Source organism: Leucopleurus acutus (genome assembly GCF_964270905.1).
Source record: "Leucopleurus acutus genome assembly, chromosome: 5".
NCBI classification, from domain to species: Eukaryota; Metazoa; Chordata; class Mammalia; order Artiodactyla; family Delphinidae; genus Leucopleurus; species Leucopleurus acutus.
In genome coordinates this window covers 46,552,237-46,565,148 of record NC_139147.1, presented here as the reverse complement: position 1 = coordinate 46,565,148, position 12,912 = coordinate 46,552,237, and the positions used below count along the sequence as shown (strand labels likewise).

Below are 12,912 nucleotides of genomic sequence, written 5' to 3'. Positions count from 1 at the left end.
GGAACCAAGAAATGCCAGCATCTTCTAGAAGCTGGAAGGAGCAAGAAAGTGGATTCTCCCCTAGAGCCTCCAGAAGAAATCAGCCCTGCTGATACCTTGATTTTAGCCCTGCAGATGAAGCAGATCCTGAAAGAAGAGCAATAGAAGAAACATTGGTTTGCTGTTGGTTCCATGACCCAGTGGAAGAGGAACACATGCAGTAAAAACCTCAGAGAAAAGTATGAAAGAGCATCTAAACGTTCCCAAAAGGGTGGAGAATGACTAAGAAAAGCACCAACAGATGTAACAAGATAAGGAAATGGAAGAGCTCATGGATCAATGACCAGGGATGGCTTTGGGTCAGACACTCCTTCCCCACTGATATATGGAATTCACGTAGTTCTAACCTATATGCCATCCTTGGGAAGACGAGAGGGTGAGTGGAAATTTGGATCTGAGCTACATTAAACATGAAATGACTTAGAAAATGCTAAATTGATCAAGTCTCTGTATAACTGACTCATTTGTGTGTTCTACTATCAGGGACATGGGTGTTGAAAACTCAGAAAAGGCTGTAGACAAAGTTTACATGTATTTTATAACTGATTTTTTTGCCAAAAAATACTCTGAACAGACTAAATTCTTAGATATATTGTAAAAAAAAAAAGTTCTATTAAAGTGGGGAAAAAAGACATTAAACTTGGAAATGTATTTTTGTTTTTATTGATTCTTTGGAAAATAACCTTTTGGGGTCTAGCACATAGAAACTGTTTGTATTTGGATATTTAGTTATGCAAAATAAAAGCCAATCTTGAATGGAGGGGAAAAAAACAACAAAATTTCTTATCTCAGTTTCTGTAGGTCAGAAGTCTGGGCTTGGCATGACTCGATTCTCTGCTCAGGGTTTTGCCTGGCTGAAATCAAGATATCAGCTGGAGATGCGGTTCTCATCTGGGCCTGAGGCTTCTCTTCCAAGTTCACTGGTTGTTGGCAGAATTCACTTCCCTGCAGTTATAAGACTCTGGTCCGCATTTTCCTGCTGCTGATCGGCCGGGGACTGCTTTCAGTTCCTAGAGGCCGTCAGGAGTGCTAGCTCACCACCTAGATGTTTGCTTTTTTTTAGGCCAGCTGGCATGCGTCTCTTGAATTTCCAGTTCTGTGACTAACCAGAGAAAACACTCGCTTTTAAAGGGCCTACCTGACTAGGTGAGGCCCACCCAAGAAAATCTCCCTCTTGCCATATTTGTAATATAGAAGTAGTTAATTTTTTTTTAAAGCCAGGGGTCAGGGGTAGCATAAAAGGATCACATACCAGAGGAAATTCTAAAAGTCAGTGCACATTGGAAAAATTTAGCTTCACTAGTTAATCAAGAAAATAGAAAATTACCAAGTTTCTTTTATCTTTAATACTACTGGGGGCAGAATAAATTGATACAGCCTTTCTGAAAAGCAGTTATGTAGGTGTGGTTTATGTTAAATAAGAGCAAGTATATGAATTGATGAATAAAGAGAATACTGTGCTTGTGTGTGTGTATATATGCACATAAACATACACATGTGTGTTCATTTAATGATGGCTGTAACCCTATGAGATAAATAGTACTATAATTTTCATTTAACAGATGGTGAGAGCCAAGGCATTGAGAGGTACCCTTCAGAGCGTTACTAGTGGTTATCTCGGTGTAATAGGATTATATAAGAATGATTTTTTTTCTCCTTATATTCAAAATTTTTATAAAGTTTATAGAATTTTTAAAAGCACTTATAAACAGGAAAAAAAGTGGTAATAAGGCTGCCTTGAAATAAACTCTCAACCTATATTGGAGGTAATGATGTAAATCAGTGTAACTCTTTTGGAAGGCAACATGACCCTGTAATTTTAAAAAATCTGGCCTCAATAATCATTTTAAATATGGGGGAAAAAAGGCTGTGCATATGAACAAATCAATTGCATCATTATCTAAAATATGGAAAAAAATAGAAACCTGAATTTCTATGGTGAAGGAATTAGTTATATCAACAATGACTTTTCCACTTAGAATTATTACAAAGAGATTATTGGTTCTAGCTCCTGCCACATTTTCCTGGGCCCCTGAACTCTATTTCCTTTGGAGCTTTCATGGACTTCTTAGCCACTTTCTCCTCAAAGGCTTCTTCCCACTCTACTGCTGTTTAAGTTTCCTGTGGTGTTGACAGCCATGCACCCAACCCCCTCCAGCATCCAGGCCTTCACATAGATGATCCACTTAACATCTAACATCTCTTCCCATTCAGAGATACAGCCTTTCCTTCTCCCAGAAGGCAAGAGATTTCTTCTCTCCCGTAGTAGACTCTAGATAGGGCATCTCAATTCTCACAGCTCCTTCTGTTTCCAAAGGATCACACCATTCTTTCTTTCAGATTTATCACCATCTCTCCGTGCCAGTTTACCCTAGGATGTTTGCACCTTTTAGCCATTATGAATAATGCTGCCGTGAGCTATCCTGTACGAGTTTTTATGTGGACATATGTTTGCATTTCTTTTGGGTATATGCCTAGAAGTAGAATTGTTGGGTCATATGGTAACTCTGTTTAACCATTTGAAGAACTGACAGGCTTTTTTCTGAAGTGACTGTACCATTTACCAGCAGTGTATGAGGGTTCCAATTTTTCTATATGCTTGTCAACACTTGTTGTTATCTGTCTTTTTTTATTCTAGCCATCTAGTAGGTGTAAAGTGGTATCTCATTGTGGGTTTGATTTGCATTTCCTTAGTGGCTAATGTTTTTTTTTTTTGGTGTTGCACATTCTGTGCGCTTGAACAGTGACATTTGTTCATGATTGTGGTATCATACAGAGTATTTTCACTGCCCTAGAAGTCTTCTGTGCTCTGCTTATTCATCCCTCTTCCACAATCTCTGGCAACCATTGATCTTTTTATTGTCGCTGTAGTTTTGCCTTTCTTGAATGGCGTATGGTTGGAATCAAGCAATATGTAGCCTCTTCAGATTACCTTCTTTCACTAGTGTTAGTCATTTAAAGTTCCTTCATGTCTCTTCATGGCTTGATAGCTCATTTCTTTTTAGTACTGAGTAATGTTCCATGGTCTAGAGGTACCACAGTTTATCCATTCACCTATACTAATGGACATCTTGGTTGCTTCCAAGTTCAGACAATTATGAATAAAGCTGCCATAAACATCCATGTGCAGTTTTCTGTGTGGACATAAATTTTCAACTCCTTTGGGTAAATACCCAGGAGTGTGATTGCTGGATTGGATGATTAGACTGTTTAGTTTTGTTAGAAATCCACAAACTGTCTTCCAAAGTGGATGTACCATTTTGCTTTCCCATAAGCAGTGAATGAGAGTTCTTGTTGCTCCACATTTTCACCAGCATTTGGTGTTGTCAGTGTTCTGGATTTTGACCATTCTAATAGGTGTACAGTGATATCTCAATTGTGTTTTTAATTTGCATTTCCCTGATGATAGATAATGTAGAGCATCTTTTCATATGCCTATTTGCCATCTGTATATCTTCTTTGGCCCATTTTTAAATTAGGTTGTTTTCTTATTGTGGAGTTTTAAGTGTTCTTTATATATTTTGGATAGGAGTTCTCTATCAGATGTGTCCTTTACCAGATACGTCTTTTGCAAATATTTTCTTCCAGTCTCCGGCCTGTCTTCTCAATCTCTAGACATTGCCTTTTGCAGAGCCAAAGTTTTTAATTTTAATGAAATCCAGCTTACCAAATATTTCTATCATGGATCCTGCATTTTCTGTTGTATCTAAAAAGTCATAACCATACCCAAGATTATCCAGATTTTCTCCTAGGTCATCTTCTAGGAGTCTGGTAGTTTTACATTTTACCTTTAGGTCTGTGATCCATTTTGAATTAATTTCTGTGAAGAGTATAAGGTCTGTGTCTAGATTCTTTTTTTTTTTTTGCGTGTGGATGTCCAGTTGTTCCAGCACAATTTATTGAAAAGACTATCTTTGCTCTGTTGTATTGCCTTTGCTCCTTTATCAGTTGACTGTATTTATGTGGATCTTCTGGGCTCTCTATTCTTTTCCATTGATCTGTTTGTCTATTCTTTGACCGGTAGCACACTGTCTTGATTACTGTAGCTTTATAGTAAGTCTTGAAGACAAGTGGTGTCAGTTCTCCAACTTTGTTGTTCTCCTTAAATATTGCATTTTCCATTCTGGCTCTTTTGTCTTTATATATACTTTAGAATCTGTTTGTAGATATCCAGTAACTTGCTGGGATATTTTTCCAGATTTATTGAGAAATAATTGATATGCATCACTGTGTAAGTTTAAGGCATACAGCCTGATGGTTTGATTTGCACACATTGTGAAATGATGACCACAATAGGTTCAGCTAACATCCATCTTCTCATGTGTGTGTGTTTATGTATGTGTGTGTATATATATATATATATATATATATAAAATAAAGAAGAAAAGAAAAAAAATTCTCCTTGTGATGAGAATTCTTAGGATTTACTCTCTTAGCACCTTTCCTATATATCATGCAGCAATGTTAACTATAGCCATCATGTTGTGCATTACATCCATAGTACTTAATTTATCTCATCATTGGAAGTTTGTACCTTTTGACTACCTTCTTCAAATTTCCCCTCCCCCCACCCTCCACCTCAGGTAACCACAAGTCTGATCTCTTTTTCTATGCGTTTGTTTTTGTTTTCGATTCCACATATAGGTGAGATCATATAGCATTTGTCTTTCTCCGTCTGACTTATTTCACTAAGCATAATGCCCTCAAGGTCCATCAGTGTTGTTGCACATGGTAGGATTTCCTCATCTTTTATGGCTGGGTAATATTCTTTTGTGTGTATATGTACCACAACTTCTTTATTCATTCATCCATCTTTGGGCACTTAGTTTGTTTCCATGTCTTAGCTATTGTTAATAATGCTGCTGTGAACATGGCAGTGCAGATACCTTTTTAAGTTAGTGTTTTTGTTTCCTTTGGATATATTCCCAGAAGTGGAATTGCTGGATCACATGGTAGTTCTGTTTTTAATTCTTGGAGGATCCTCCATACTGTTTTCCATAGTGGCACTACCAGTTTACAGTCCCACCAACAGTGCACAAGGATTCTCTTTTCTCCACATCCACACCAGCATTTGTTATCTCTTGTCTTTTTGATGATCGCCATTCTAACAGGTGTGAGGTGATATCTTTTTGTAGTTTTCATTTGCATTTCCCTAATAACTAGTTATGTTGAGCATCTTCTCATGTACTTTTTGGCCTTTCACATATCTTCTTTGGAAAAGTCTATTCAGGTCCTTTGCCCATTTTTTTTATTGCCTTTTTTTTTTTTTTTTTTTTTTGGCCGCACAGGGCGGCATGCGGGATTTTAGTTCCCTGACCAGGGACTGAACCCACGCTCCCCGCAGTGGAAGCATGGAGTCTTAACCAGTGGACCACCAGGGAAGTCCCCTTTGCCCATTTTTTAATTGAGGTTTTTTTTTTTGGTTTTACTGTTGAGTTGTGTGAGTTCTTTATATATTTTGGATATTAACCCCTTATCAGATACATGGTTTGCAGATATTTTTCCCATTCCATAGGTTGTCTTTTCACTTTGTTGATGGTTTCTTTCGCTCTAGGGAAGCTTTTTAGTTTGATATAGTCCCACTTGTTTATTTTTTATTTTGCTGCTTGTGCTTTAAGTGTCATGTCCAAAAGATCATTTCCAAGACCCATGTCAAGGAACTTCTTATTTTTTTAAATTTTTGGCTGTCTTCGTTGCTGCGCACGGGCTTTCTCTAGTTGCGGCGAGTGGGGGCTACTCTTCATTGCAGTGTGCAGGCTTCTCATTGCAGTGGCTTCTCTTGTTGCGGAGCACTGGGCTCTAGGCGCATGGGCTTCGGTAGTTGTGGCTCACGGGCTTTAGAGCTCAGGCTTAGTAGTTGTGGTGCAAGGGATTAGTTGCTCTGCGGCATGTGGGATCTTCATGGACCAGGGTTCGAACCTGTGTCCCCTGCATTGGCAGGTGGATTCTTAAGCACTGCGCCACCAGGGAAGCCCCTCAAGGAACTTTTTATGCCTTTGTTTTTTCTTCTAGAAGTTTCATGGTTTCAGGTCTCACATTTAAGTCTTTAAAAAATATTTATGTATTTGGCTGTGCCGGGTCTTAGTTGTGGCACACGGGATCTTCATTGCCGCATGTGGGATCTTCATTGTGTCATGCGAGATCTTTAGTTGTGGCATGCGGCATCTAGTTCCCTGATCAGGGATGGAACCTGAGCCCCCTGCATTGGGAGCACAGAGTCTTAACTGCTGGACCACCAGGGAAGTCCCTCACATTTAAGTCTTTAGTCCACTTTGAGTTAATTTTTGTGAGTGGTATAAGATAAGAATTCAGTTTCATTCTTTTACAGATGAATATCTAATCATCCCAACTTGCTGGCACTTTTATTCAGATTGAACCTATAAATTAAGTTGGGAAGAACTGACATCTGGACAACATTTAGCCTTCCTGTCCATTAACATGGAACATCTCTCCATTTATTTAGTTCTTTGATTTTGTTCTTCAGAGTTTAGTAATTTTCCTCATGTAGATCTTATACATATTTTGTTAGATTTATACCTAAGTATTCCATTTTGGGGGGTGCTAATGTAAATGGTATTGTGTTTTTAATTTTAAATTCCACTTGTTCGTTGTCGATATATAGGAAAGCAAATGATTTTTGTATATTAACCTTGCTGTAATCACTTATTAATTAAAGGAGTTTTTGTTATTTCTTCTAGATTATCTACACAGATGATTGTGTCATCTATGAACAAAGAGAGTTTTATTTCTTCCTTCCCAATCTGTATGATCTTTTTTCCTCTTTTCTTGTCCTATTATGTTAGCTAGTACTTCCAGTATAATGTTAAACAGGAGTGGTGAAAAGGGACATTTTTTGCCTTGCTCTTGATATTGGGAAAGCTTTTAATTTCTTACTATTAAGTGTGATGTTAGCTGTAGGTTTTTTGGGGGAATGTTCTTTATCAAGTTGAGGAAGTTCTCCTCTATTCCTAGTTTTTTTAATCATGAATGGATGTTGGATTTTGTCGAATGCTTTTTCTGCATCTATTGATTTGATCATGTGGTTTTTCTTTTTTAGCCTCTTGATGTGATGAATTGCATTGATTTTCAAATGTTGAACCAGGCATGCAAGATTTTCAAATCTTGCATGCCTGGGATAAATCACACTTGATCGCGGTGTGTAATTCTTTTGTACATTGTTGAATTGTATTTGTTAATATTTTGTTGAGTATTTTTACATCTATTTTTATGAGAGGTATTGGTCTGTAGTTTTCTTGTAATGTCTTTGGTTTTGGTTTTGGTTTTAGGGTAATGCTGGCCTCATAGAATGAGTTAGGAAATATTTCCACTGCTTCTGTCCTCTGAAAAGAGATTGTAGAGATTTAGTGTGATGCCTTTCTTAAATGTTTGATGGAATTCACCAGTGAACCCATATGTGCCTGGTGTTCTCTCTTTTGAAAGACTATTAATTATTGATTCAATTTCTTAAATAGATATAGGCCTATTCAGATTGTTTACTTCTTGTATGAATTTGGCAAGTTGTGTGTTTCAAGGACCTGTACATTTCGTCTAGGTTATCAAATTTGTGGACATAGAGTTGTTAATAGTATTCTTTTATTATCCTTTTTAATATTATGATGGCCCCACTTTCATTTCTGATATTAGTGATTTGTGTCCTCTTTTTCTTAGTTAGAGGCTTACTGACTTTCTTTTCAAAGAGGCAGCTTTTAGTTTCATTAATTTCTCCATTGTTTTCATGTTGATCGATTTCTGTCCTAATTCTTTTCTTCTGCTCACTTTGGATTTAATTTGCTTTTTTTTCTAGTTTCCTAAGGGCTAATGATTTTTCAAACATTTTTATTTGCCCAGAACATGGATTCTTTTAGACTATAAATCCGTGTGTCATGGGTTTTATGGTGATTAATATTTGATTAGCTTTTATAATTATATTTTTCTATATCCATATACTGTTTTTTGAAATTCTTCTCTTATTTATCCATGAGAAACTTCTAACAAATTTGGCTGGCTTTGAGAGCCATCAGCAGAACCTATAATTGTTGGCAGTTAAATGCTTCTTGTTGATTCAGGAGTACCTTTGAATAACCAATTGGGGAAAGCAGTTAGAGAATTAACGAGTATATTGGCCCAGATTAAGGATGAATTTTCTTCTTTCTTTCCCAGAGTATTTTGCCAAGTGCTTGTATTACTTGTATAATGGGTAAAACTTGTGATCAAAGGCAAGCCAAGTGAGGAGAGATACCATCATCCTGGCTGGGAATAAGAGGTGAAAATAGGTTTTTATCTGGTATATATTGATCTCACTTAAGCAAGGAGAGCTGTTGTGCTTTTCTTTTCTTCTTGTTATTTTTTTAAATTGGGATTCTTTAGGACTGCCTTTTGAGTTTCACAGAAAAAGAGGGGTTTTAGAAAAATGTTCTGTTTCTATCACAGATTGAATTTATACACATTTCAGATGACAAGAGAACTCTAAAATAAACAAGAGGTAAAACTGCAATGCTAATAGAAAATACTTTTATGATTATGTCTATATTATAAAAGGGTTAAAAAATTTTTGTTTCACTTCAAGAATATATTTTTGTCAATTATTTATTTTCATAGAGCACTTTCACTTTTAAATCTAATAACTTGGAATTTCCTAGTATTCGTATACATGATATAATTTTTATAAAGTAAGAATACTTCTGTGTGTCATGATCATATTCTTTATGATCATTTAAATATGACCTTTTTTGTTTGTATCTAAAAGTATCTGAAAAGTCAGTATTTGTACTGAGCACCTTTATGAGCCTTGTAATAAAATCCTTAAATGGCAAAGAACAGCTAGTGCTGGTAAGCCCAGCTGAACCTATTGTTCATTTTTACAAGAGTTAACTGATTTATGTAAAGATTCTAGCTGATACAATTTTTCTTCCTTTTACCTATTCCCACTGGGCCTTAAGATTTAATGTGATGGGCCCTGGCTCTGCACACATTTGGTTTTGTTAACAAATTATACAGTGTCTAATATTTTTAGTATTTGAGATAATATTTGGAATAACATGAAGTGCATATTATATTGCTCTGTTTTAATATTAGGTCATTTTTTAATATTTAGTATTCAAAAATAATACAGTATTTAATGTTTGTCCTATTTACCAGACTGTTTCTAAGTTATTTAGTATTAAACAATCTAAAGACTTAATCATCTTTTCTTCTTGTATATTCAGATAATAACTGTTATAGGGTTCTTTGTTGTTTTACTTGAAAGTTAAAAATATTGATAGCTATATTTAAATTGCATTCCACATTTAGCAATAGAAGGCTTTTTTTTTTTTTTTTTTGCACAGTAGGTGTTTTTAAAGAAAGAATGAGCAAGGACTTCCGTCGTGGTACAGTGGCTAAGACTCCACGCTACCAATGCGTGGGACCCGGGTTCAATCCCTGGTAGGAAACTAGATCCCACATGCCGCAACTAGGAGTTTGCATGCTGCAAATAAAGATCCGGCACTCGGCAACAAAGAGCCGGAGTGCTGCAACTGAGACCCGGCACAGCTGAATAAATAAATATTTAAAAAATAAAAAAAATAAAGAAAGGATGAGCGAGACATATATTTTATATTGAACACCATAGCAAACACCTAAGACGTGTGTGTGTGTGTGTGTGTATGTGTACACGCGTGCGTGTATGCACACCTTGATGTTTGGTATTCAGTTTTTTCAGCTGTCAGAAGGGGCATGGAATAGATCTCTGAAGTTCTTGTTCTGCTGTGTCTGATTCTGTGACCTACTTTTTCTTTGTGCAAAACACCTCACAATAAAAATTGTTTTAATGTTTGCATTTCTTTTGAAAGCTTTATCGAGATACAATTTATATACCATAAATTTCACCTATTTTAAATGTATAGTTTGATGAGTTTTAGTAAATTTATAGAGCTGGGTGAACATCACTAAAATGCAGGTTTAGAAATTTCCATCACACCAAAAAGTTCCCTTGTGCCCATTTAGAGTCCGTTCCCACTTCACCCCTGGTCCCAAGCAGCCACTGATCCTATGTTTTATCTTTTTATTGCCTTTTCTAGAAATATCATAAATGGCTTCTTCTATTTAGCATAATGTTTTTGAGGTTCATCATTTTTGTTTTGGGCAAATAGAAGATAACTAGAAGTGGAATTGTTGGGTTGTATGAAATGTATGATACGTATATTTTATGTTTAACATGTTAAGAAACTGCCAAATTGTTTTTCAAAAATGGCTGTGCCCTTTATGATTCCATCATCAGTGTATGAAGGTTTCAGTTTCTCCACATTCTTACCAATATTTGGTTTTGTCAGTCTTTTTGATTATAGCTAATCTAGTGGGTATGTAGTGGTATCTCCTCATTAGTTTTAATAATGCATTTCTTTAATGACTAATACTGTTGAGCACCTTTTCATGTGCTTATTTGTCTTGAGTGTGTCTTCTTTGTTAAAGTGTCTGTTTAAATCTTTTGCCCATTTAAAAAATTGGATTGATTGAGTTACAGGAGTTTTTTACACATTTCAGATGTGAGGTCTTTATCAGATTAATGTTTTGCAAATATTTTTTCTTAGCCTGTCGTTTTTTTCATTTTCTTAATGGTGTCTTTTAAAGAGCAAACATTTAAAATTTTGATAAAATCCTAATTATTAATATTTTTCTTCAATGGATTATACTTTTGGTTTTGAATCTAAGAAATCCTTGCCTAACCCGAAGTCACAAAGTTTTCTTTTATGTCTTCTTGTAAGAGTTTTATAAGGTTAGCTCTTAGGGTTAAATCTATGATCCATTTTAACTTAATTTTTGTGTATATTGTGAAGTTCTAAGTTGTTTTTTCATATTGATATCCAACTGGCTTAGTACATTTGTTGAAACGACTGTTCTTTCCCTGTTGACACTTTTGTCAGAAATCAGTTGATAGTTGTAAGTAGGTTCATTTCTGGACTCTGTTCTGCTCCATTCAGATTAATGTAGATATTTGCCCTTACAATGATGCCACACTCTTCTTGATTACTGTAGTTTTATATAGTAAGTTTAAAAGCAGGTAATGTAAGTCTCTCTCCTGTCTTCTTTACTAAAATTATTTTGGCTATTCTATGTCCTTTGCATTTCCATATACATTTTAGGTTCAACTTGTTAATTGAATCAGTAGATCAATCTGGGGAGAACTGACATCTTAACAATATTGAATCTTCTAGTCCATGAACTTGGTATATCTCCTGATTTATTTAGTTCTTTAATTTTTTTCAGCAGTGTTTTGCATATTTTAATGTACAGGTTTTGAATTTCTTTTTTTTAAATGTATCTAAATAGTTAATCTTTTTGTTGCTATTATAAATTAAGCTTTAAAAATTTCATTTCAGATTGTCACTAGTTTATGGAAATAAAATTGATTTTTTAAAATTGAAGTATAGTTGATTTACAATATTATGTTAGTTTCCAGGTGTACAGCATAGTGATTCACAGGTTTTTTTTTTTGCAAATTATATTCCATTATAGGCTGTTACAAGATTTTGAGTATAATTCCGTGTGCTACACAGTAAATCTTTGTTGCTTATCTACTTTATATACAGTAGTAGTTTGTATTTGTTAATCCCATACTCCTAATTTTTCCCTCCCCACCTCTCTCTCCCCTTTGGTAACCATAAGTTTGTTTACTGTGTCTGTGAGTCTGTTTCTGTTTTATAATGAATTCATTTGTATTATTTTTTAGATTCCCCATATAAGTGATATCAAGTATTTGTCTTTCTGACTTCAGTTAGTATGATATTCTCTAGGTTGCTGCAGGTGGCAATAGTTCATTCTTTTTTGGCTGAGTAATATTCTATTATATGCGTGTGTGTGTGTGGTATATATATACATATATATATATATATATGTATATATATACCACACACACACATACACATACATACCACGTCTCTTTTTTTGTCTTTTTTCTTTCTTTCTTTTTTTTTTTTCCGGCTGTGTCGGGTCTTTGTTGCAGCGTGTGGGCTTCTCTCTCTAGTGGCCCGTGGATTTTCTGTCTCTAGTTATGGTGTGTGGGCTCCAGGGCATGTGGACTCCAGAGTGCTTGGGCTCCAGAGTGCCTGGGCTCTGTAGTTTGCAGCACGCAGGCTCAATCGTTGAGGCACGCGGGCTTAGTTGCCCCGTGGCATTTGGGACCTTAGTTCCCCGACTAGGGATGGAACCCGCGTCCCCTGCATTGGAAGGTGGATTCTTTACCACTGGACCATGAGCGAAGTCCCATACCACATCTTCTTTATCCATTCATTTGTTGACAGATGCTTAGGTTGCTTCTGTGTCTTGGCTATTGTAAATAGTGCTGCTATATTATGAACATTGGCGGGGGGAGGGGGGTGCATGTATCTTTTCAAATTACAGTTTTCATCTTTTCTGGATATGTTACGAGGAGTGAGATTGCTGAATCATATGGTAGCTCTATTTTACAGTTTTCCATAGTGGCTGCACCAATTTACATTCCCACCAGCAGTGTAGGAGGGTTCCCTTTTCTTCACACCCTCTCCAGCATTTATTATTTGTAGATTTTTTGATGATATCATTCTGACGGGTGTGAGGTGATACCTCATTGTAGTTTTGATTTGCATTTCTCTAGTAATTAGTAGTATTGAGCATCTTTTCGTGTGCCTGTTGGCCATCTGTATGTCTTTGGAGAAATGTCTATTTAGGTCTTCTGCCCATTTTGATTAGGTTATTGTTTACAATTGACTTGTATATCGACCTTGTGACCTTATCTCCCTTACCAGTTCTGATGGGGGGTTTTGGTTGATTATTTAGCATTTTCTACTCACATGAAAATGTATAGTCCTTGAAAATGATATCTATGGAAGTTCACATTACTCTAATTCAAGTGATGTT

At 35.9% G+C, this 12,912-nt stretch overlaps 1 protein-coding gene across 1 annotated transcript in view; it reads left to right on the top strand.

The window, feature by feature from the left end:
* The window catches only part of DCBLD2 (discoidin, CUB and LCCL domain containing 2), an 87,094-nt gene that overhangs the window by 35,568 nt on the left and 38,614 nt on the right, over positions 1-12,912 (top strand). The window lies entirely within an intron of this gene.